This window comes from Mustelus asterias, chromosome 7, assembly GCF_964213995.1.
Source record: "Mustelus asterias chromosome 7, sMusAst1.hap1.1, whole genome shotgun sequence".
NCBI lineage: Eukaryota > Metazoa > Chordata > Chondrichthyes > Carcharhiniformes > Triakidae > Mustelus > Mustelus asterias.
The window spans coordinates 86,982,296-87,007,338 of record NC_135807.1 but is presented as its reverse complement, the minus strand read 5'-3'; the positions used below and the strand labels follow the sequence as shown (position 1 = coordinate 87,007,338).

General features: G+C 44.2%; 1 pseudogene; it reads right to left on the bottom strand.

The window, feature by feature from the left end:
• Positions 1-23,560: 23,560 nt before the first annotated feature.
• On the bottom strand, positions 23,561-23,763 carry LOC144496198 (U2 spliceosomal RNA; annotated as a pseudogene).
• Positions 23,764-25,043: the final 1,280 nt, after the last annotated feature.

Below are 25,043 nucleotides of genomic sequence, written 5' to 3'. Positions count from 1 at the left end.
CGCCCCTTGGGATTCAGAGGTACAAGTAATATTCCCTCTTGGACAAATAGCATTTAAAATTAATACTATTTCCAAATCATAGCATCCCTACAGTGCAGAAGAAGGCCATTTGGCTCATCGAGTCTGCGCCAACTCAGCATTCACCCAGGCTCACCCCCGTCCTATTCCTGTCACCCCATGTATTTACCCCATTAATCCCCGTAACCTACACATCTTGGGACACTAAGAGGCAATTTAGCATGGCAAATCCACCTAACCTGCACATTTTGGAGTGCGGGAGAAAACCAGTGCACCCGGATGAAACCCACACAAAAACATGGGAGATAAAAGATATGAATCATAGAATCTACAGTGCAGAAGGAGGCCATTAGACCCATCGAGTCTGCACCAACAACAATTCCATGCCAGGTCCTAATCCCTCTGACACTAAGGGGCAATTTAGTATGGCATAAGCCACACATTTTTGGACTGTGGGAGGAAACCGGAGTAACCGGAGGAAACCCACGCAGACACGCGAAGAATGTGCAGACTCCACATAGATAGTCACCCGAGGCCGGAATTGCACCCGGGTCCCGGGCGCGGTGAGGCAGTAGTGCCACTTTGCCACCGTGCTGTCATATGAGTCAGAGCTTACATTAAAAAGGAATGCAAATGCAGCATATTGCACATTCCGCTCAGTTAGCGGTGACAGGAACATGATGACATTTTCCTTTTAATTTTTCTCTTATTCATTCGTGGGACATGGGCATCGCTGGCTGGCCAGCATTTATTGTAAGAAGTTTAACAACACCAGGTTAAAGTCCAACAGGTTTATTTGGTAGCAAAAGCCACACAAGCTTTTGCTACCAAATAAACCTGTTGGACTTTAACCTGGTGTTGTTAAACTTCTTACTGTGTTTACCCAGTCCAACGCCGGCATCTCCACATCAGCATTTATTGCCCATCTCTAGTTGCCCGAGGGCAGTTAAGAATCAACCACATTACTGTGGCTCTGGGGTCACATGTAAGCCAGACTGGGTAATGGCGGCAGATTTCCTTCCCTAAAGAACATTCGTGAACCAAATGGGTTTTTCTGACAACAACAATGGTTTCATGGTCATCAGTAGATTCTTAATTCTGGATTTTTTTTTACCCGAATTCAAATTCTACCATTTGCCGTGGCGGGATTTGAACCCGGGTTCCCAGAACATTAGCTGAGTTTCTGGATTAATAGTGCCGCACAACAGTGCATTATCTAATGCCATTATACTAATTTCTCCCTGGCTGATGCCTTTTATGGATGCCACCCTGCCAACCTTCAGGGCGTCCCCTTACATTATGGTTCGGATAGTAATGGCCGCAGAGCATTGGGCAGAGTTCCTATTCGAAATGCAGTGTCAAGCAGTTTAGCAGGACTCTTGCAAGTCTTTTCCCAGCAATGCACAAGTAGGGAGATTCCTTGATGGTTATCACAAGCTTGGTGATTCCCGCTCCTTCTGTAGAGGTGAGAAATTGAAGCATCTTTATGATATATGCATCAGAGAGCAGGAATGCCCTCGCCTCAATTCAAGGTAGGGTTGCCAATACTCCTGGAATAGCAGTCCACTGGGATTGACATCAATTTCCCAGCAGGTATTGAAAGCAGTCCAGGAGATTTTAAAATGATGGACATAATTTTCCATCCTCCCAGTAGCTGGATCTTCAAGTCCCACTGAAATCAAAGGCATTTTAAATAGATCACCGCATACGCCATGGGAAAACCTGTAACGGTGGGGCTGGAATTGTCAGTGGATATTTTAAGCAAATAACTTAATTTGCACAATAATTTGTATACAGAAGCTCATTGCAAATGATGATCTGATTGCATGTTGGGCGGCGTGATGACATAAGATGTAACCTGTCACTGAGGCAGGTCGTGCATTGTCCTGTGCTCATAAATCCTCTTGCCTGTTGCTTCCCATTGGATGGGAGTGAGTTGAATGAAGTAAGGAGATAAACAGAGAGAGCGCTGGGATGCTGGCTAGAAAACGTCTATGGCTAAGCCTAGAAAGCACTACTTCCACTAAGACACAAGGTAACAGGAGTGCTGATATTAGTCATAGCTGATTTAAAAAAAATAAAATTATTGTTTGAATTGGTGAGACTTTATACAGGACGTTTTAGCTGGTATGAAATGGGCCTTTACAATGGATTCAATGGAGGACTCGGTATGTTTTCCTCTCTCAGCCCCAGATTTCTGCAATATCATATCTGCCGACACCTCCTGGGATATGTCCAGCCAGAGTTGGCAACCTGTGATAGCTTGCCCCCTTTAAGGGGTGATTTTTCATGAGTCACATGACCTTCCCAGGGCTTACTGGAATGGAGTGCGCGAACCTTAGCCTATCGAGTATTAGTGCATGGGTCTAGGTAGTGTGAGCACGGGAGTTGGTGGGACTAAACCTGTATCTGAACTAAGCTTATCTGTATATAGTTATTGCTGTTGTTTAATAAATCATCATTATGATTTAAAGCTGCCTCATCATATTACCTCGCACTATAATATTGGCAACGAGAATAAATCACAAAAAGTTAACATTTGAAGGGGGAAGGGTGGGCTCCCAAAAACCTGCAAGGAAGGTAAATAGTTATCTGTATAAACCTTAGACAAATAGCTATGCATTTTTTGGGAAAAATTTGATCTGGAGGTTGAAAATTGAGGCCAGTACATCAAAAGGCTTTGATACTTTTTTGCTGCCAATGAAATGACTGCTGAAGAAAAGCAAAATGTTATTGCAAACCACAAAGTATAACCTCATAAGAAATCTAACATCTCTGGAGGCGCCGAATACGAAATCCTTTACCCAGCTAGTGGTACTAGTGAGGAACCACTACGATTCCTGATCCTCCATTATTATGCAGCTGAATAAATTCAATTCAGCCGTTAGCAACCCAGGAGAGAAAGTTTCCGCTTTTGTTGCCAGGCTTCACCAAATGGCTGAACACTGTGAGCTTGGTCCATCTCTAAATGATATGTTACGTGACTGTTTGGTCTGTGATATTAAAAATTTGAGTATTCAGAAGAAATTGCTGGCAGAAACTAAAGTATCCCTAGGTAAGGATGCTGAATTGGCTCAAGCGACTGAAAGCACTGAACAAAGTGCTTTTGAATTGCATGGCGTGCAAAGCAAGGTGAACCAAATATGGCGGGAAATGACAGCAGCTCGAAATCCCAGTAGTAAGGGTACAACAAAAGGAAGAGAAGTCATCAGCCACGCAGGTTCGACATGTGATATCGTTATGGGAGAGACCATTTCCAGGATGGTTGCAAATGTAGAGAGCTCATTCATTTCAGGTGCAAAGGAAAGGCCATATACAAGCCAGATGCAGTATCAAACAGACTGCGCCTAATGCCCAAAAAACAAATGATTATCCCAGGGAATAGGCTTGAGGAAGATCCAGAAGAAAATTCTGAAGTTTTGAGCTCAATATTGTAAAGCTAAATAAACACCCTCATCAAAATTGTCCTTATGGTTAATGGGCATCCATTAAGTATGGAGGTCAATACAGGCGCTTCTGCCATGGTGGTGGAAAGCAAATGTACAAGTATTTACAGGAAGATTTGCAATACTTTAGGCTTAGTAGTGCAACAGCCAATTTAGCAACCTATACGGGACAGGGACTGAAGATAAGGGCATGAACGATATCAACACCAATGTCTTATTAGCACCAGTCTGCCCAGCTAACCCTGATGGAAGTAAAGGACAGAAGCCGAGCCTTATGGGATGAGACTGCCTGAAGCAAATCACGTTGAATTGGCTGAAATATTCAGCATCACGCATGAGGTTTTTCAGGAACTCTTGTGCAAGTATCAAGAAGTCTTTCCGAGAGAGCTGGAGTGCATATGAAGAGTTAAGGCCAAAATTTATGCGGACCCTGGATCAGCACCAATTTTTTTTAAAGCCTGGCCAGTCCCTATGCCCTACATCAAAATGTTGAGGAGGAATTAAAATACTTGGAAGACCCAGGGATAACTAAACCTATACATACCTCAGAATGGGCTGCGCCAATCGTCCCAGTGTTAAAGTCAGACCGTACAGTGAGGATTGTGGTGATTATAAGTTGGCCGTGAACAGGTCTGCCCAAATAGTTAGATATCCTATTCCTAGGATAGAAAACCTTTACACAAAATTGGCAGGAGACCTCAAGTGCAAAAAATTGGACTTAAGTTATGCGTACCAGCAGCTTGAGCTGGAAGAAGACTTGAGGAAATTTGTCACCATTAATACACACAAGGACTTATTCTAATATACAAGGATACCTCTTGGTATTTCATCTGCATGCATTATCCCAAGATGGTCATGTATCTGAACAATGCTTAATAACAGGACCATCACCCGAGGAGCATAAGGCAATTTGGAAGAAGTCTCCAAGAGATTCAAAGAAGCTGGCATCTGCCTGAAAAGAGAAAAATGTACTTTTCCGGCTGATTTAGGATTCCTAGTCAATGCCAAAGGTTTGCAACCACTAGGAGAAAAGGTAAAGGCAATGAAAGAGGTGCCTGCACCGAAAGATGTAACAGAGCTGAATAATCCTTCTTAGGGATGGTCAACTATTATGGCTGCTATTTGTCAAACTTGTCGCCAATTTTGGTGCCTTTGCGCTGACTTTTTAAAAATATCAGTGTCGGCAGTGGAAAGATTCTCAGACACAAGCCTTTGACCAACTGAAACAGCCCTACAATCATTAACCTTACTTGTCCATTTCAACCCAGGCAAGCAAATAGTGACGTGTGATGCATCACCTTATGGCATAGGGGCTGTGCTTTCCCATAAGGTGAAAGATGGCATGGAGCAGCCTGTTGCTTTTGCTTCCTGGATTTTGTCAGATGTATAAAGGAAGAATTCACACATTGATAAAGAGAGTTTGGCAGTCTTTATGCTGCCAAAAGAATTCCTCCACTATATGGCTGCCACGTCATCATCATCTCGGACCACAAGCTGTTATTAGGGCTGTTCCACGAAGATAAACCAGCTCTACCAATCGCATTTGCCAGAGTATGAAGATGCACATATCCTGGGCATACCAAGGTGAAAATGTTGGCCAGGAGCTAAATTTAGTGGCCGGGGATGGACAAATAAATAGAGGATATGATCAGCCGTTGTGAGCATTGCCAAACGCAGCAAACCCTTCTGCCCACTGCAAAATTGTACCCTCGGGAGTGGCCTGGCTGCCCTTGGATGAGGCTCCACATTGATTTTGCCGGCTCTTTTATGGGAATGATATTTTGAATCATAGTGGACACCCACTCAAAATGGCTTGACGTTCAAATCATGCGTTCAACAACTTAGTCAGCTATTATCGACGAGCTACGACAAATGTTTGCAATACATGGTATACCAGAGGGGATCGTTTCTGACAATGGCACTGCTTTCACAGCTGAACAGTTTCAACTCTTTGTCAAGACCAATGGTATCCAACAAATGCGAATGGCCCCATACCACCTTGCTTCCAATGGGTTGGCAGAAAGGGCAGGCCAAACTTTTAAAGACTCAATGTGGAAACAATCTGACAGACCACTGCCACTCCAGTTAGCCAATTTTCTGTTCTCATACAATGCGACCCATCCCGCTACCATAGGGGTTACATTGGCTGAACTGTTGATGGGTTAATGCCTTCGAACCTGCCTTGACCTCATTTTTCCAAATTTGACAGGGAGGTTGGAGACTAAACAAGTCTCACAGAAGGAGTGTCATGACCCAGCTAAGGGAGACAGGTCATTTGAAATGGATGACTTAGTTTTTATCCAAAATTTTGTAGAGGGGTAGTTTGGGTACCCGAGAAGATTATTGCAAGGACCGACCCAGTATCTTATGTCATTGACCTTCAGGGCTGCAAAGTGCGGAAGCACGTAGATCACAACAAAAGCTGGGAAGCTGCAGCCCCCATCGCGAGCCGTCTGAGCCAGTAATAGTTCCAAGTGTGCCAGCAGCCAAGTTGGCACCAACAGAACCTAATGTTTCCCATGGAGGAGCCTGTGTGTGGAAGCAGAGGAAGCGGTCATCAGCACTGGCTCACCTTCAGAATCAGACTCTGATACCTCAAACTTGGAAAAACTGGTTGTGAAGTTGCAGTTCTCCACAGGAATCCAAAAGCCCCCAGACAGATTGACTTTTTGAACTTTGCCAAATTCCCTTCTAATTTGACTGTACATAGTTGTATTTAAGAGTTTTCTTTTGTGTAATTGCAAAGGAAACTTAAGGGGTGAAGGAATGTGATAGCGTGGCCCCTTCAAGGGGCAATCATTCCTGGGTTACATGACCCTCCCAGGACCTATCAGAATGGAGCGTGCGAACCTCCGCCTATCAGGTGTTAGGTCGTGGGTCCGGGTAGGTAGAACCTGCAGTGTGAGCCCAGGAGTGGGTGGGACTAGACATGTATATGTGCTGATCTTACTTGTATATAGTTATTGCTGTTGTTCAATAGGTCGCTGTTATGATTTAAAGCTTCCTCCTTGTATTACCTCGTACCACAATACAGCACTAGTCCCAAATGAGGTCAGAGCTTTCCCATATCAATTAATGCAGCAATGAAACTATACAATTGGCCTAACACCCCTGCACTAGGAAAGGAAAACTCTACTGGGGATGCCACTCCTGCTTGACCTTTGACCTGCTGCCTTTTATGGATCTCCACATCATTTTATGGATTTACCATAGCTGTGTATCATATTCACTTGCATAAATCAAGTGGTTGATTTCCGCTTTCAGTTAATCCTTGTCTGGGTGGCTTGATGTACCTTCTATGGTAGGTTAAAATGCATTTAATTGAAATGAGCAGGGTAAATAATCAACCTGGTTACCATTGAAAAATATTTGAATTGCTTTCTAACAAAGATTTAAAAATAGAATCACAATTAGTTTTTTGCACTTTTGAGAGAACAGCTAAGGAGCTGGACACTATTCAAATTAAAATCAAGTATTCTCAAATCATTAAAAACGCTTTTCTTCCCACCAGCTTTATGTCAATGTGAAACATCAATTCATTTAAAACTGCTTTGTAATGTTCCATTACCAGAGGGGGTGAAAATTCACTTTACCACCTTATGTCAAGGGTTCCATTGTTCCTTTATCAGCTGATTACACCAGTTCTAGTCAGAGACACTGTGCTGATCTCTGGCGATATCTTAAGATTTAACCTACAGGATAATTATCACCTTCACCGAAGTGGTGCATTATAGAACGTGCCTAATTTCGATTTTCATTCATTTCATTTCTGTCAGTTTACCGCCCAACCAATAAAGGGGAAATTTGCCCCTGAGCATTTCTAAGATGAAACACAGATCAGAGCATTTTCTCCTTCAACGTTATGTAAGAGGCAGCAGAGAAGAACATTACATCTTTCCAGGTAAGATGAATTTATAGTGTGTAGTACCAACAGCACATATTTTCCACTTTGGCGGGAAGAATAGAAAAGCAGCATTTTATTTAAATTAGAAATTGCAGAACTCTGAGGATCAGAGGAATCTGAGTGTCCTAGTGCATCACTCATAAAGAGTTAGCATGCAGGTACAGCAATTGATGAGGGAGGTATTGTCATTTATTTAGAGAAATGGAATATAAAAGTAGGGACGATCTGGAGGAGGGGACTGAGTGTAGGGTAACAAAGTTTGCAGATGACACAAAGATAAGTGGAAAAGTGAATCGTGTGGAGGGCGTAGAAGGTCTGCAGAGAGATTTGGACAGGCTGAGTGAGTGGGCGAGGATCTGGCAGATGGAGTATAACGTTGACAAATGCGAGGTTATTCACTTTGGAGGAAATAATAGCAAATTGGATTATTATCTAAATGGAAAAAAATTACAACATGCTACTGTGCAAAGGGACCTGGGGGTCCTTGTGCATGAGACGCAAAAACCCAGTCTGCAGGTGCAACAGGTGATCAAGAAGGCAAATGGGATGTTGGCCTATATCGCAAAGGGGGTAGAATATAAAAGCAGAGATGTCTTGCTGCATCTGTACAGGGCATTGGTGAGGCCGCAGCTGGAATACTGTGTGCAGTATTGGTCCCCTTATTTGCGGAAGGATATATTGGCCTTGGAGGGAGTGCAGAGAAGGTTCACCAGGTTGATACCAGAGATGAGGGGTGTTGATTATGAGGAGAGACTGAGCAGATTGGGTTTGTACTCGTTGGAATTTAGAAGGCTGAGGGGGGATCTTATAGAGACCTATAAGATAATGAAGGGGCTGGATAGGGTAGAGGTGGAGAGATTCTTTCCACTTAGAAAGGAAGATAGAACTAGAGGGCACAGCCTCAAAATAAAGGGGGGTCAGTTTAGGACAGAGTTGAGGAGGAACTTCGTCTCTCAGAGGGTGGTGAATCTCTGGAATTCTCTGCCCACTGAAGTGGTGGAGGCTACCTCGTTGAATATGTTTAAATCACGGATAGATGGATTCCTGATCGGTAAGGGAATTAGGGATTATAGGGATCAGGCGGGTAAGTGGAACTGATCCACTTCAGATCAGCCATGATCTTATTGAATGGCGGGGCAGGCTTGAGGGGCTAGATGGCCTACTCCTGCTCCTATTTCTTATGTTCTTATGTTTTGCTGCAGTTGCATGGTTGATGAGACCACATCTACAGTACTATGTGCAGTTTTGTCCCCTTATTTAGGAAAGCATATAAATGCATCAGAAGCAATTCAGAGAAGGTTCACTTGACTGGTACCTAGGATGGGGGTATTTGCTTATGAGGAAACCTTTCTCAGCAAAGGCCTCTGTAGGATTGGAATCCACCCGCAACTGGATTTTTATTAAATATAAATCCCCAAAATCCATGGGCACCAACACTACAAATAAGCAAGTCAAACCTCAACACACATAGGCAGGTTATACTGTCAGGGCTTAATTGTCAAAGCGTGCCAATGTCGAAACTGATATTATGTAAGGAGACTGGGACATTACCATCACAATGTCACAAGTTAACTGCTATTTGACAAGTCAATCAAAGAAGCTGGGAAGACCATCATAACAGAAGGCATCAGACATCAGCCATCATACAAACAACATTGATAAGATTTGCAATAAAAAGGACAAGACCATTGGATCTTGCAATGCAGTCATGAAGGCGTGTCAGGAACAGTCAACCTGATTCATGGACCTGCAACTTTCCCTGAAAGGACAAACCAAGTGGGGAGGTGTAAGTTATCTGCCAAATCCGAGGGGTACTGGAGCTGAGATTTAAGGATAACTTAAGGGCAACAACTAAACCCTGAAGGGGTTTGGGTTGAATTGAGTAAGATTTTGGGCAGAAAAGTGGGGTCTGCCTGTGGTTTTTCAGTGGAGACTTTTAATAATAAGTCATGTTTTTCTTTCACTTGTTTATGGGAATCCGAGGTAAATTGGGTTAACTAGTAAAATGTTGTTGAGTATCATTTTCACTAGTTTAGAGCTCTTGTATTAGGATATTAGGAGGGTTTTAATGACAAAGTTTGTGGTTGAGCCAAAACCCTGCGTCTGTGTAAATTTGTCTTTTGCAAAGTCCTAAAGTCAAGAACCAAGAGTAAGGATAAACAGGAGCATCTATCACTGTATCCACTGGAGTTTAGAAGACTGTGAGGTGATCTTATTGAAACATGAGATGCTGAGAAGATGCTTCCCCTTGTGGGAGAGACTCAAACTAGGGGATAGAGTTTAAAAATAAGGTATCTCCCATTTAAGACAGAGATGAGAAGGATTTCTCTTAGAGGGTCGTGAATCTTTGAACTCTCTTTCCTGGAGAATGGTGGAGGAGGGGTCACTGAATATTTTTAAGGCAGTGGTAGATAGATTTTTGACTAACAGGGTTATCAGGGGTGGGTAGGAATGTGGAGTTGAGGCCACATTCAGATCAGCCTTGATCGTGTTGAATGATGGAGCAGGCTTGAGGGGCTGAATGGCCTACTCCTGCTCCTAATTCATGTGTGTTCATATGTAAAGCTTTGTGCATCCAATTCATTCAATGAGGAGCTTAACCTCTTTTATTTAACACACTCCTTTTTAACATAAAAACAGCATACGTTATTGAAAGAGAATTAACAATATATTAAAAGTTTTTACATCAAATGCATTGGCTGTCTGCAGATCCTTACGTGCTGTCACCATGTTTTTGTCATATACCTATGTGAACTTTAACCTTTATAAATTCCCACATCCACAACTTATACTGAGATCTGTCAATGTAAATTTGTCATGTTGCAATCACACCCTCCCACCAATGGTGGTGCAATCGTAACTGAAAGCAAAATACTGAGGGTGCTGGAAATTTAGAAATCAAAACCAGTCCCTCAGTTTTGCTATTCCTCAGTGCCTCGCTACAGAGAAATCCTGAGGTTGCAAGCAACACTGTTCCTTTGTTTTCCAAATTGCCTTAAGTTTTATTATTTAATTCTAGGTAGCAATAGAATATAAAAATAGGGGCAGAATGTATGTTAAAATAGGGACTGAATTGCTTTTAAAGTTTATTAGTGTCACAAGTAGGCTTATATTAACACTGCAATGAAGTTACTGTGAAAATCCCCGAGTTGCCACACTCTGGCACCTGTTCAGGGAGGGAGAATTTAGCATGGTCAATGCACTTAACCAGCACGTCTTTTGAGCTGTGGGAGGAAACCCACGCAGACACAGCGAGAATGCGCAGATTTCCCACAAACAGTGACCCAAGCCAGGAATTGAACCCAGGTCCCTGGTGCTGTGAGCAGCTGTGCTAACCACTGTGCCACCGTGCCATCCTTGGTCATGTCAGCAACATGAGTATCCTGTTTTTTAAAAAAGTCTTGACTGACATTATCATGGTCCAATGAATACATTTGGGAGCTTTTAATCTTCTTTCCTGTTTGTTGAATGTAGAATTTGAGACCTAACTTACTCAAACAGCTTATTTTGTTATCACATGACTGGCTCCACTCAAGTTTAATGACTGCTCACTGATGGTGCGATTGAAGTTAACCCTAATTGTAAGTTCAAGCCAGTGATCTCATTCATCATCCAGTATTATACAACTTGAAATCAATACACTAGCAATACATTTTTTTGAACCTTTTCACTTATTAGTTAGGAAAGTTTAGGAAATAGGGAAAAACTTTGTTTGACTGGGTAGAATGTTTGGAGGTAAGAGATCATGTGAGGAAACTTCCAAGATTGGGTCCAGCAGGAGTCGGCAAGTTTGCGTCTCAGTCACATTTTTATTGCAGTATTAGGTGATTTACAGTTCACAGGCACCTCAATTACTTTAAATAAAGCCTAACCCAAAATTCCCTGGAATTGTGAATAGTTGCAAGAGTTAACGTGACATGCTTTCAGCAGCAGGCTTTCTAGAAATCATTGAACAGTTACTGACATTACAATACAGCACGAACATATGAACAAGGAGCAGGAATAGGCCATTCGCCCCCTTGAGCCTGCCCTCCATTTAATAAGATCATGGCTGGTTTGATAATAACCTCAAGTCTGCATCCTGCCTACCCTTGATAACCCATCACCCACTTGCTCACCAAGAATTTATCCACCTCTGCCTTAAAAATATCTAAAGACTCTGCTTCCACCACCTTTTCAGGGAGAGAGTTCCAAAGACTTACCATCCCCTGAGAGAAAAGAACTTCACCTCATCTCAGTTTTAAATGGGCGAGACCTTTTTTTAAAGCAGTGACCCCTAGTTCTAGATTCTCCCACAAGAGGCAACATCACCTCCACGTCCACCCTGTCAGGACCCCTCAAGATCTTAATACTGAGGAATTGCTGCATTGCTGGAGTTGCCTGCTTTTCACTGAGGCAAAGCCAGCCATTCTCAGTCAATGGCCAAGAAATGTAGCCATAATTGGAGATTCCGCAGTTAAATATTCCATGGCACTATCTGAAAAGCAACAAGTTGCCTTGGTATCCTTGTCAACATTACAGCTTCAACCAAAAGCATCCATAAAATGGAGTAACATCATTCATCTTCTGATGTTTTTATTTAAATATTGCTGGTTCAGTGTGACTGCTGCAATTGTCAATGTAATGATAAGTTGCTACCGTATCAAAATAAATTTACTTTGATTTGATTTATTATTTTCACATGTATTGGGATACAGTGAAAAATATTATTTCTTGCAGGGCCGCACAATTGCGCCCATGTCTCCCAGAATGTCCCAGTTATATTCGCGCACACTCTAAATGGACTGCTCCCCATCTCTGTACACAAAGCATACTGTTCATAGAGTATATAGGGGAGAAGGAAAGGAGAGTGTGCAGAATGTAATTTTATAGTCATAGCGAGAGAGTTTAAAAGAGTTAGAGTACAGTTTCTCTAAAATAGCGTTGCCGATATGTCTTCCTTCTTCCTCAATCGTGGTTTTCCACCCACTGTGGTTGACAGGGCTCTCAACCGTGTCCTACCCATCCTTTGGGCCACTTCACTCACCCTCTCCCCTCCCTCCCAGAACCAGGATAGAGACCCCCTTGTCCTCACTTCTCACCTCAGTCTCTGCATTCAAAGAATCATCCTCCACCATTTCCGCCAACTCATGCTTGATGTCACTCCTGAACACATCTTCCCCTCACTCCCCCTGTCAGCATTCCACATAGACTGCTCTCTCTGGGACACCCTGGTCCACTCCTCCATCACACCCAGCACCTCAATCCCTGCCCACGGCACCTTCCCATGCAATAGTAAAAGGTGCAACATCTGCCCCTTTACCTCCTCCTTGCTCATCGTCCCAGGTCCTAAACACCCCTTTCAGGTGAAGCAGCGCTTCACATGCACCTCCTTCAATCTGGTGTATTGCATTTACTGCTCCCATTACAGTCTACTCTACATCGGAGAGACAAAACGCGTTGCTGACCGCTTTGCTGAACACCGCAAGCAGGATCGCTTGTCACTTCAACACGCCACCCTGCTCTCCTGTCCACATGTCCGTCCTTGGCCTTTTGCCATGTTCTAGTGAACCCCAACACAAACTGGAGGAACAGCATCTCATCTCCCGACTGGACACTTTACAGCCTTCCGGATTGAACATCGAGTTCAACAACTTCAGAGCATGAAGTCTCCCCTCCACCTTCACCCCATTGCCACTTATTTTATTTCATTCTGTTTCTTCTTTTCATTTCATTCCTCCATTTTACCATCCTTCTTTCTCAGTTCCATTTTTCCACTTCTCCATTCCAGCACTTCTTCTCCCCCATCCCCCCCTTCAGGGCTACTGCCACAATGTCCAAGCAGTCCCTAAACCATCTGTACCTCTGTTCTGCCATTCCCGCATTTTGATCACTTAATGGACACTTTTAGCACCTTCTCAGCTTTCTGCATCCTCATTTACATTCCCTTTGTCCCATTACAGCCCCCCCCCCCCCCACTCCCATCGTATAAGTCTCTGCTGATTCTCTTTTCTTTTAACTCTGATGAAGGATCACCTAGACTCAAAACGTCGGCTCTATTCTCTCCCCACAGATGCTGTCAGACCTGCTGAGATTTTCCAGCATTTTCTGTTTTTGTTACAGTTTTAAAAGCATAGGACAAGAGTAAAAGGTAGAATTAGAGGGGATCCTGGGGATAGTTTGCAAGAAGTCACTGCGCTCTTACTGTATGCAACCCTCTGAGATGTCTCAACAAAGTGATGAAAGGCTGTGTAAATTCCAGTTTTTTCTTTTATGTTTTTTTTTCATTTCCATTGATTTCAAATAATATTGTATCATTATTGCATGGAGAAGAATCCTAAGCCCTGTTTTAAAATACCAAGTGTGGATCTGGTGTGAATTCCAGTTGCCAAGTGAAACCAATATTCGACAGTAATTCTGGTGTCCTACTAATCTATTGCTTCAGACCAGTGTGACTCCGGAGACACGGAAGTGTAAACAATGTCAGGAGACTGCCCTGAAAGGCGGTGCCATTACTTGGCGACATAGAATGCTAACAAGGTGATGTAACTGTGCTTGATGTCATCCTGCTGGTGTCTGTCCATCACCACACTTATCAACAATCCAAGCTACCCTGGTGAGTCTGCAGTGTAAACAGGGCCAAGATCTGTTAATTATCTCTGTGATACCTGAATTGAACTTTACCCGAGTCATTCCAAGTGCTGGTATAAATATGTTTTAACATGCTGCCACTTCTAACAGATAGCAGGAGCCTTCTTCTTTAAATGTGTGCATACATTTATAAGTGAAGTGCTGATATACATGTGGTTCACATAGAGTCAACATATATAAAAATAAAGTGAAGGCGCGGCACCTTAGGAAAAGTATGCAGAAATGTTCACTGCCCCAGATCCAAGCATGCCTTACTGAAAATGGAAAGGCAAAGGCACTTCTTGGATCAAAATATATCTACTCACTAATTTATGTTTCCCATCGTCTCTCTTCATATATAAGACAGCACGGTGGCACAGTGGGTAGCCCTGCTGTCTCACAGCGCCAGGGACCCGGGTTCGATTCCCAGCTTTGGTCACTGTCTATGTGGAGTCTGCACGTTCTCCCCGTGTCTGCGTGGGTTTCCTCCGGATATTCTGTTTCCTCCCACAGTCCGAAAGACGTGCTGGTTAGGTGCATTGGCCGTGCTAAATTCTCTCTAGTGTGCTCAAACAGGCGCCAGAGAATGGTGACTAGGGGATTTTCACAGTAACTTCATTGCAGTGTTAATGTAAGCCTACTTGTGACACTAATAAATAAACTTAAACAGTCGGTTACATTATTCGCGACTGAGAGCTTAAAAAAGTCATCATGGGATAAACTGATGGATCATCTGAATAAGAAGGTTTCTCTTTTATTCAAGTTACACCCTGGTTTTGTACCTCAGTTTCTTAGATTGGAGTCTCAGAACATCATGCACCATCGCTGGCTAAAGGTAAATGCCGAATCCCTTTCTAATGGGTATGACAACTCCCCCGAATTGCCCCAGAGTCTCCAGGAATTAAAGATTAATCTCCTTGAGGAATCTGGGAGAAACATAATTGGTGCATTAAAATAAAATGTGGATTCTTTGATGATTTTTTATTAATAAAAATATTGGAAATGGAGAATAAAACGCTGTTTGACTGGATGGGGCAGTTTGAAAGTGGGAGATCTTGTAATATGTCCAATTATACTTTGCAACTCTGATTAATATATGCAGTCTATTTCTTTCAAAATCTAAATTCTGAGCTTCATTTTACTTTGATGGAAAGAGAAATTGAATTGGAGCAAATGATAGTGTTTTAAAAATTATTTTATTGTTGGGCCTTGCAAACAGCATTTTTTTCTTTCTTCCAAATGGCCCAATCACGAGCAGCAGCAACGACACAAAATCTGATCTATGACAGGCCACACTCCAGAGCCTGTGGGTGGAGTTTTACAGCCCCTCCCACTGGTGGGATTTTCCGTTCCCGCCCAAGTCAATGGACCTTCGAACGGCTGGCCACATTTTACAACCCCACCCCCACCGTGACAGGGCCGTACAATTCTGCCCGTCTCCCAATGCGACCCAGTTATATTCGCGGACACTCTAAAATGGACTGTTTCCCATCTCTGTGCAACTAATGAAATGAATCACAAGGGGAGGGCAGGATAGTTGTGACACTGATGGAAATTAAAAGAGGATGTGCTGAGTCTGCATCCATTATCCATCAAAATGACCAATTTTAACTGTGTCACCCTAAGACAACACAGGGCAGAAGTCAAGTACAGTATTTCCATGCCAAAGCGTTAGAAAACTGTGTTGAAAAATCATCCCTGAGCTCTTCTTGTGTTCAGGAACATGCTTATTTGCTAAAAATGTTGCCAAAGTCATAATTTTCACAATGCTGGAATTCACACTGAAGCAAATGCAAAGCAACGTAAAGCATGTAATGCATCCTACAGATAAGATGAACACAAGGATTTATATTGTGAGCCTTTGGATAAGTGGCACATCAGCAGTAACACTCAAGACTGATCTAACTACCCTGCTGAGTCTGGCAGAGAACTCTTTTAAAAAAAGGTCTGACTGCTGATAGCCCTCAGTTCTGTGAGAAATAGACACTAGTTGGAGATTAGTATGGCTAGATAAATGATAGAGCCAATGTGTCTAGCAACTTGCTGCATCTGTGAGAGAAAGTTGAAGCATCATTATCTTCCCTCAACTTTGTATCCATCCCTTTAACTCTGTCCGCCGGCGGCCCCTAACATTCATGTCCCATCTGAATTTTTAAAAAATTGATTTGTGGGACATGGGCGTCACTGGCCGGCCAGCATTTATTGCCCATCCCTAGTTGCCTTTGAATTGTCAGGGTCAGGAGTATTTTCATGCTGTGGGCAAGTGTCCACAATAGCGGCAGAGCTAGGGCGCTGGGTTGAGAGGGAGACTAAGAGTACATCATTTTGATTTGATTTGATTTATTATTGTCACATGTATTAGCTACAGTGAAAAGTATTGTTTCTTGCGCGCTATACAGACAAAGCATAGCGTTCATGGAAAAGGAAACGAGAGAGTGCAGAATGTAATGTTACAGTTATAGTTAGGGTGTAGAGAAAGATCAACTTAATGCAGGATAGGTCCATTCAAAAGTCTGATGGCAGCAGGGAAGAAGCTGTTCTTGAGTCGGTTGGTACGCAACCTCAGATTTTTGTATCTTTTACCCAATGGAAGAAGGTGGAAGAGAGAATGTCCGGGCTGCTTTGCCGAGACAGCTTTGCCGGGAAGTGTAGACAGAGTCAATGGAAGGGAGGCTGGTTTGCGTGATGGATTGGGCTACATTCATGACCTTTTGTAGTTTCTTGCAATCTTGGGCAGAGCAGGAGCCATACCAACCTGCGATACAACCAGAAAAAATGCTTTCTCTGGTGTATCTGTAAAAGTTGGTGAGAGTCATAGCTGACATGCCAAATTTTCTTAGTCTTCTGAGAAAGTAGAGACATAGGTGGGCTTTCTTAACTACAGCATCGGCATGGTGGGACCAGGATAGGTTGTTGGTGATCTGGACACTTAAAAACTTGAAGCTCTCGACCCTTTCTGCTTCGTCCCTGTTGATGTAGACAGGGGCATGTTCTCCTCCACGCTTCCTGAAGTCGATGACAATCTCCTTCGTTCTGTTGATATTGAGGGAGAGAATATCGTCACTGCACCAGTTCACCAGATTCTCTATCTCATTCCTGTACTCTGTCTCGTCATTGTTTGAGATCCGACCCACTACAGTGGTGCTGTCAGCAAACTTGACAATCGAGTTGGAGGGGAATTTGGTCACACAGTCATAGGTGTATAAGGAGTATAGTAGGGGGCTGAGAACACAGCCTTCAGGGGCACCGGTGTTGAGGATTATCGTGGAGGAGCCGAGCCCCAGGCCACAGAGTTTAGAGATGAGTTTCATTGGAATAATGGTGTTGAAGGCCGAGCTGTAGTCAATACATAGGAGTCTGACATAGATGTCTTTGTTATCTAGCTGTTCCAGGGTTCAGTGCAGGGCCAGGGAGATGCCATCTGCAGTGGATCTGTTGCAGTGAACTGTAGTGGATCCAAGCAGTCCGGGAGGCTGGAATTGATTCGTGCCATGACTAGTCTTTCGGAGCACTTCATAATGATGGATGTCAGAACCACCGGACAATAGTCATTAAGGCATGCTGCTTGGCTTTTCTTTGATACTGGGCTGATGGTCATCTTCTTGAAGCAGATAGGGACCTCAGATTGTTGTAAAGAGAGGTTGAAGATGTCTGTGAATACCCCCACCAGCTGATCCGCGCAGGATCCGAGTGCTCATCTGGGTACTCCATCCGGGCCAGTCGCTTTCCATGGGTTGACTTTTGAGAAAGCTGCTCTGACATCTGCAATGGTGACCCCAGATACAGGTTCATCCAAGGCTTCCAGCGTGGAGGGTATGCTCTCACTGACCTCTTGCTCAAAACGGGCGTAGAATGCATTGAGCTCATCAGGGAGGGGTGCGTTGGAGCTGGCAATTTTACATGCCTTCATCGTGTAGCCAGTTATGTCTTGCAGACCTTGACAAAGTCAGTGGGGGTCTGTGTGGCTAGCCTGGGACTTTAGCTTGGTCTGGTACTGTCTTTGGCATCTTTGATGGATCTCTTTAGATTGTTTCTGGCTTTCTTGTATAGGTCAGGGTCGCCTGACTTGAATGCCTCAGACCTGGACTTCAGCAAGCAGTGGATATCCCTGTTCATCCATGGTTTCCAGTTGGGGAACACACGGATTTGCTTCTTTGGCACACAGTCTTCTACACACTTGCTAATGAAGTCAGTTACTGTAGTGGTATATCATTCAGGCTGGTCGCAGAGTTTTTAAATACTGACCAGTCCACTGATTCCAAGCAGTCCCATAGGGGATCATCCGATTCCTCATTGCACAACTTTCTTTGATGGATTTTCCCATTTCGGTGTTTGCTTGTCAGCCGGGAGCAGGAGCACAGCCTTGTGGTCTGATTTGCCAAAGTGTGGGCGGGTGAGAGAGCGGTAGGCATTTTTGATATTTGTGTAGCAATGGTCGAGGATGTTTGGGCCTCTGGTGGAACAGGAGACGTGTTGGTAGTCACTTGGTAGTACGCTCTTGAGTTTGGCCTGATTGAAGTCCCCGGCCACGATGAACAAGGCCTCGGGATGTTTCGTCTCAAGGCTATTTGTAGTGGTATATATTTCGTCCAGTGCGATCTTCACGTCTGCATGGGGTGGGATATAAACTGCCATCAGCATAACGGAGGTGAAATCCCGTGCAAGCATTTTAGCATCAGGTATTCTAGGTCCGGGGAGCAGTGTTGCCAGTGTTGCTCCATCTAGACACCACGAGATGTTGATTAGGAAGCACACCCCACCTCTTCTAGCCTTGCCTGAGGCCACTGCACGGTCCATTCATTGGATTGAGAAGCCCTCTGGTTGAAGAGCACAGTTCGGTGAAGCAGGAGTGAGCCACGTCTCCGTGAAACAGAGCACAGCAGTTCCTCAGTTATCTTTGGAAAGTAAGTCTGGCTTTAAGTTCATCTAGCTTGTTTTCCAGAGATTGGACATTTGCAAGCAGTAAGCTGGTGAGGGGGGGGGGGCCTTGGGACAGCATTGTTTCATTCTCACCTGCAGGCCTGCACGTAGTGTAATAGTGTAAGCCGTGGCCTGGGGAGGGGTATCAACAGGTTTAGATGAAGAGGGAATTTTTTTTTCCAAATACTGGCACTTTTCACAACTGAACTTTTAACATGCAGCACATTCCAAAATCACCAGATTGTGATCTTGGCAAGTCCTGTGTGTCAGCTACAGTAACAATAGAGGCAGAGTGCGAGGCGGCACAGTGACACAGTGGTTAGCACTGCTACCTCACAGCACCAGGGACCTGGGTTCGATTCCCGGCTTGGGTCACTGTTTGTGTGGAGTTTGCACGTGATCCCTGTGTCTGCGTGGGTTTCCTCTGGGTGCTCCAGTTTCCTCCCACAGTCTAAAAGATGTGCTGGTTAGGTGCATTGACCGGAATAGGCGCCAGACTGTGGAGACAAGGGGAATTTCACAGTAACTTCATTGCGGTGTTAATGTAAGCCTTACTTGTGGCTAATAAATACACTTTAAAAAAACTTTAGAATGAGCAAGAATTCTGACAGGTAATGTCAGTGTGTCATCTCTTTTCATGATATCCCCCGACAGAAGTAGTGACCATTCCGAGTGTTTGACGAAACACTGGTACAGCCAAATGGGCAGAAATCCTGTCAAACTGGACCCTAGTAAGAAGTCTCACAACACCAGGTTAAAGTCCAACAGGTTTATTTGGTAGCACAAGCCACAAGCTTTCTGAGCACTGCCCCTTCATCAGGTGTGTGTTCACAAACAGGGCATATATATAGACACAAACTCAATTACAAGATAATGGTTGGAATGCGAGTCTTTACAGGTAATCAAGTCTTAAAAGTAGAGACAATGTGAGTGGAGACAGCATTAAGCACAAGTTAAAGAGATGTGTATTGTCTCCAGCCAGGACAGTTAGTGAGATTTTGCAAGCCCAGGCAAGTCGTGGGGGTTACAGACAGTGTGACATGAACCCAAGATCCCGGTTGAGGCCGTCCTCTTGTGTGCGGAACTTGGCTATCAGTTTCTGCTCAGCGATTCTGCATTGTCGTGTGTCGTGAAGGCCGCCTTGGAGAACACTTATCCGAAGATCAGAGGCTGAATGCCCGTGACTGCTGAAGTGCTCCCCAACAGGAAGAGAACACTCCTGCCTGGTGATTGTCGAGCGGTGTTCATTCAGCCGTTGTCGTAGCTTCTGCATGGTCTCCCCAATGTACCATGCCTCGGGACATCCTTTCCTGCAGCGTATCAGGTAGACAACGTTAGCCGAGTTGCAAGAGTATGTGCCGTGTACCTGGTGGATGGTGGCATCCGTGTCGATGATCCGGCACGTCTTGCTGAGGTTGCTGTGGCAGGGTTGTGTGGTGTCGTAGTCAGGTAGTTTGCTGTGGACAATGGTCTGTTTGAGCTTGTGCGGCTATTTGAAGACAAGAAGTGGAGGTGTGGGGATGGCCTTGGCGAGATGTTTGTCTTCATCGATGACATGTTGAAGGCTCCGGAGAAGATGTCATAGCTTCTCCGCTCTAGGGAAGTACTGGACAACGAAGGGTACTCTGTCCACCATGTCCCGTATTTGTCTTCTGAGGAGGTTGGTGCGGTTTTTCGCTGTGGCACATCGGAACTGTCGATCGATGAGTCTAACACCATATCCTGTTCTTAAGAGGGCATCTTTCAGTGTCAGGAGGTGTCTGTTGCGATCCTCCTCATCTGAGCAGATCCTGTGTATATGGAGGGCTTGTTCGTAGGGAATGGCTTCTTTAACGTGCTTAGGGTGGAAGCTGGAGAAGTGGAGCATCATGAAGTTATCCGTGGGCTTGCAGTACAATGAAGTGCTGAGGTGACCGTCCTTGATGGTCCAAGATGGTCCGTGTGTCCAAGAATGCAACCGATTCCAGAGAGTAGTCCATGGTGAGTCTGATGGTGGGATGGAACTTGTTGATGCCATCATATAATTGTTTCAGTGATTGTTCGCCATGAGTCCAAAGGAAGCAAAAGTCATCAATGTATCTAGTGTATAGCATCGGTTGAAGGTCCGGTGCGGTGAAGAGGTCTTGTTTGAACCTGTGCATGAAGATGTTGGCATATTGAGGTGCAAATTTGGTCCCCATACTTGTTCCGTGTGTTTGGATGAAGAACTGGTTGTTGAAGGTGAAGGCGTTGTGGTCCAGGATGAAGCGGATGAGTTGTAAAATTGCATCTGGAAATTGGCAGTTGTCGGTGTTGAGTACTGTTTGGGAACACTTCAGCAGTCACGGGCATTCAGCCTCTGATCTTCGGGTAAGCGTTCTCCAAGGCGGCCTTCACGACATACGCCAACGCAGAGTCGCTGAGCAGAAACTGATAGCCAAGTTCCAGACACATGAGGACGGCCTCAACCGGGATCTTGGGTTCATGTCACACTATCTGTAACCCCCACGACTTGTCTGGGCTTGCAAAATCTCACTAACTGTCCTGGCTGGAGACAATACACATCTCTTTAACCTGTGCTTAACCCTCTCTCCACGCACATTGTACCTTTAAGACTTGATTACCTGTAAAGACTCGCATTCCAACCATTATCTTGTAAATTGAGTTTGTGTCTATATATGCCCTGTTTGTGAACACAACTCCCACTCACCTGATGAAGGGACAGTGCTCAGAAAGCTTGTGGCTTGTGCTACCAAATAAACCTGTTGGACTTTAACCTGGTGTTGTGAGACTTCTTACTGTGCTTAACCCAGTCCAATGTCGGCATCTCCCCATCAAATTGACCCTGCCATCCACAAACCTGCTTTAAACAAATCACAGATTTTCAGGCCAAGTAGCTTAAAAAAGCAGAACCATATATAACTCGATGCAAATGTTGCGAGTGTTTGAGGTATCCCTGAAGATCTGAAGGCTTGCGGAACCACGTCACATTCAAACAAGTACAAACACTCTGGTTTTTTCCACTATTTGCATGACCGACAGTTATTTTGAACATAGCTTCATTTCGTCAAGTCTAGGAAGCCCTGGCATGTGTTCCCAGGAGTACTTATAGTTGTAGCTGTTCAACAAGTGGAATTGAATAGAGCCTTTAGGAACATTCCAAGAATGGGATGTTTGATTACCATCCTGTTATAGCCCCAATGCTTGCAGACAGCATGTCTTCTACCAGGTCAGGCTGAGATCCTTTATTCAACTTGCTGGGACCTTGGTCCATTTATTCAACGCAAGCAAAGCAGCACTTCAGCTCATTGGACGTGAATTAGACTTAAATCTTTTTTACACAGCAAATTTTTTACTGGGGTAAACCTCAGTTATTGTTACTGCAATAAATCCCCGTGAATTCTCCACTTCAAATAGCACTTACTTTAGTGGGTAAGCCTTTACCAAGATTTACAGGTGTCTTCATGCATCAATAAAATAGAATCATAGACTCCCTACAGTGCAGGAGGAGCCCATTCGACCCATCGAGTCTGCACCAACAACAATCCCACCCAGGCCCTATCCCCAAACCCCACATATTTACTCTGCCAATTCCCCTGACACTAAAGGGCAATTTAGCATAACCAATCAACCTAACCCACACATCTTTGGAATGACTGACTTTTTAACAACTTACTCTAAAACAGAGAAATTATTTTATAGATTTGTTTTATTTTTACTCATGTCTTTTAGTAAAATGATTGCTCTGCGAAGGATAGTAAATAATTTCTATTACGCCTGTAGTTGTCTTTACAATTATTGACTATTTTCCTATTGGTCTTTCTGGATGAAAGTTATAATGCAGGTAGTGCTTTGAGACTGGCACTGATGTGCAGCGATGTGGGTCTAGCTGCCGGCTCCATGCCGCTTCCTGCCCAGGGAAAGTATGCTTACACAAATTCCCAAACATTACTCACTGGCATGCAAGTCATACACTGGTAACAGAGAGCTGGCCTATGGGCTCTCAGCTGGGATAAAAAAAAGATTGAAGTTAAACTTTTAGTATTCCTAACCACTGCAAGGGACCATCTGGGAACGGTTTAGATTTTGTTGCCTTGCCTGAAGCAGATCAGTGCGAGACTACCTCCTGGAGGTGCCCTCACACCTCGTACCTAAATTCGATTCAGCTGACTTCATAATCAGATTACAGAGATGGTGGAGAAATAAAACCGCTTCCCATTGACACAGACTCAATGTGTTGGCCTGACTCAGTTGCTGTTGCCCCAAGGTGAGAAAGTTGTGGATTTGAGCTGCCAACCAGGTCTTGAATTTACGACGACCAAAAATCCAGTTAATCCCAGCACAATTGCTCCATAACTCCAGTGGGAATGCACCAAAGATTCAGCCTCAGATGCACCATCAAATCCCAATCTGGCATTAGGATTTCTGCAGGGCTTTGTATGGGCAGAATCTCTGCCTCCTCTTTACAGATCCGCTGCTGGAAGTAAGGGTGGGGCCTATGATTGGGGAATCAGAATTTTATTACTGGGGTGTGGCTGGGGCAGACATAATTTAAAAAAAAAACACTTTTCCAATTCAATCAAATCAAATCCAATTCAAAGTCTCAACAAGTTGAGACATTTCAGATCCAGGCTGACAAGACAGGGCAAGCGACCAAATCACCCTGTCCTGGGCCTGATCTACATGAGCCAAGCTGATTGGAGGAGCAAAGCAACACCTCCTCCAAGACTTGAGCTCATTTGCATCTTAGCCAAAAGGCCGAGATGCCGCTTTTAAAAATTGCTTCATATGAAACATATGAAGCTTCAATGTAACCCAATGACCTCAACCAAGTGCAGTATCCAAACCATACTACACTTGATCTTAGCCAAAAGGCCGAGAAGATGGGGCAGACATAATTTAAAAAAAAAAATACTTTTCCAATTCAATCAAATCAAATCCAATTCAGAGTCTCAACAAGTTGAGACATTTCAGATCCAGGCTGACAAGACAGGGCGAGCGACCAAACCACCCTGTCCTGGGCCTGATCTACATGAGCCAAGCTGATTGGAGAAGGGGGAGGTTCCTCCTCCAATGCTTGAGCTCATTTGCATCTTAGCCAAAAGGCCGAGATGCCGCTTTTAAAAATTGCTTCATATGAAACATATGAAGCCTCAGCGTAACCCAATGACCTCGACCAAGTGCGGCCGACAATGGGGTGCCGACCATACACTTGATCTTAGCCAGAAGGCCGAGAAGCGATCTGGGGCAGACATAATATTCTATCTGAAGGGAATGCCAAACATCCAGCCCTGCCAAACAATTTTCAATACTGACCTAGTGACAAATGGGTTCACATCAGGGATAGCGTGTTTCTTGGGGTGGGGAGAAGGAATCTTGAGGTGATGGCATTCCCATAATACTGCTGCTTTTGTCCCATCTCAGTGGTGGAGGCAATGGGATTGGGAGATGATGTTAAACTAACGTTGGTGAGTTGCTGCAGTGCATTCTATCGATAGTCCATACTGCAGCCACAGTGCATCAGTGGCAAAGCATGGATATTGAGTCGAGTGGCAGAAGCCCTGATCAAGTGAGTTGCTGTCCCCTGGATGGTTTTGAGCTCCCTACAAGCTGTAGTAACCATATCACGTTAATGTGTGATGGGTATTCCATCAGACACCTAGTTTAAGCCTTATAGGTGTAGGGCTTTTGAAGGGTCATGAGGTGAACCACTCATCCAGATACCCAGCAATGTTTGGTCTTGCAGTTGTGGATTAGAAATGTCAAATCCTGTCCAACTTCTGACCCCCAAACTGTTGATAATGAATGATTTAGTGATGGTGGTGCTGATGAAGGTTGTGATAGCATGGCCCCTTTAAGGGGTCTCTGACTAAGTAGTGTCGAGGTGGGAAGCTGAGCCAACCAAGAGGGAGGGCACGTATCCTGGGCCAGGGGAGGATCGTCAGTTGGAGCCAGGAAGGAGAGTGTATAGTTGCATAGTTATTTGGTCTGACCCCGTTGTAAATATAGTTATTTGTTCATTGGCAATAAAGCCGTGTGTTCTTTAGCCTCATCCAGTCACCCTCTATTTATTACAAAGGTCAAGGTGATATGGTTGTGTTCTACCTTGTTGAAGATGATTATTACTTGACCCTTATGTGGTATAAATGTTACTATGTGCCCATTGG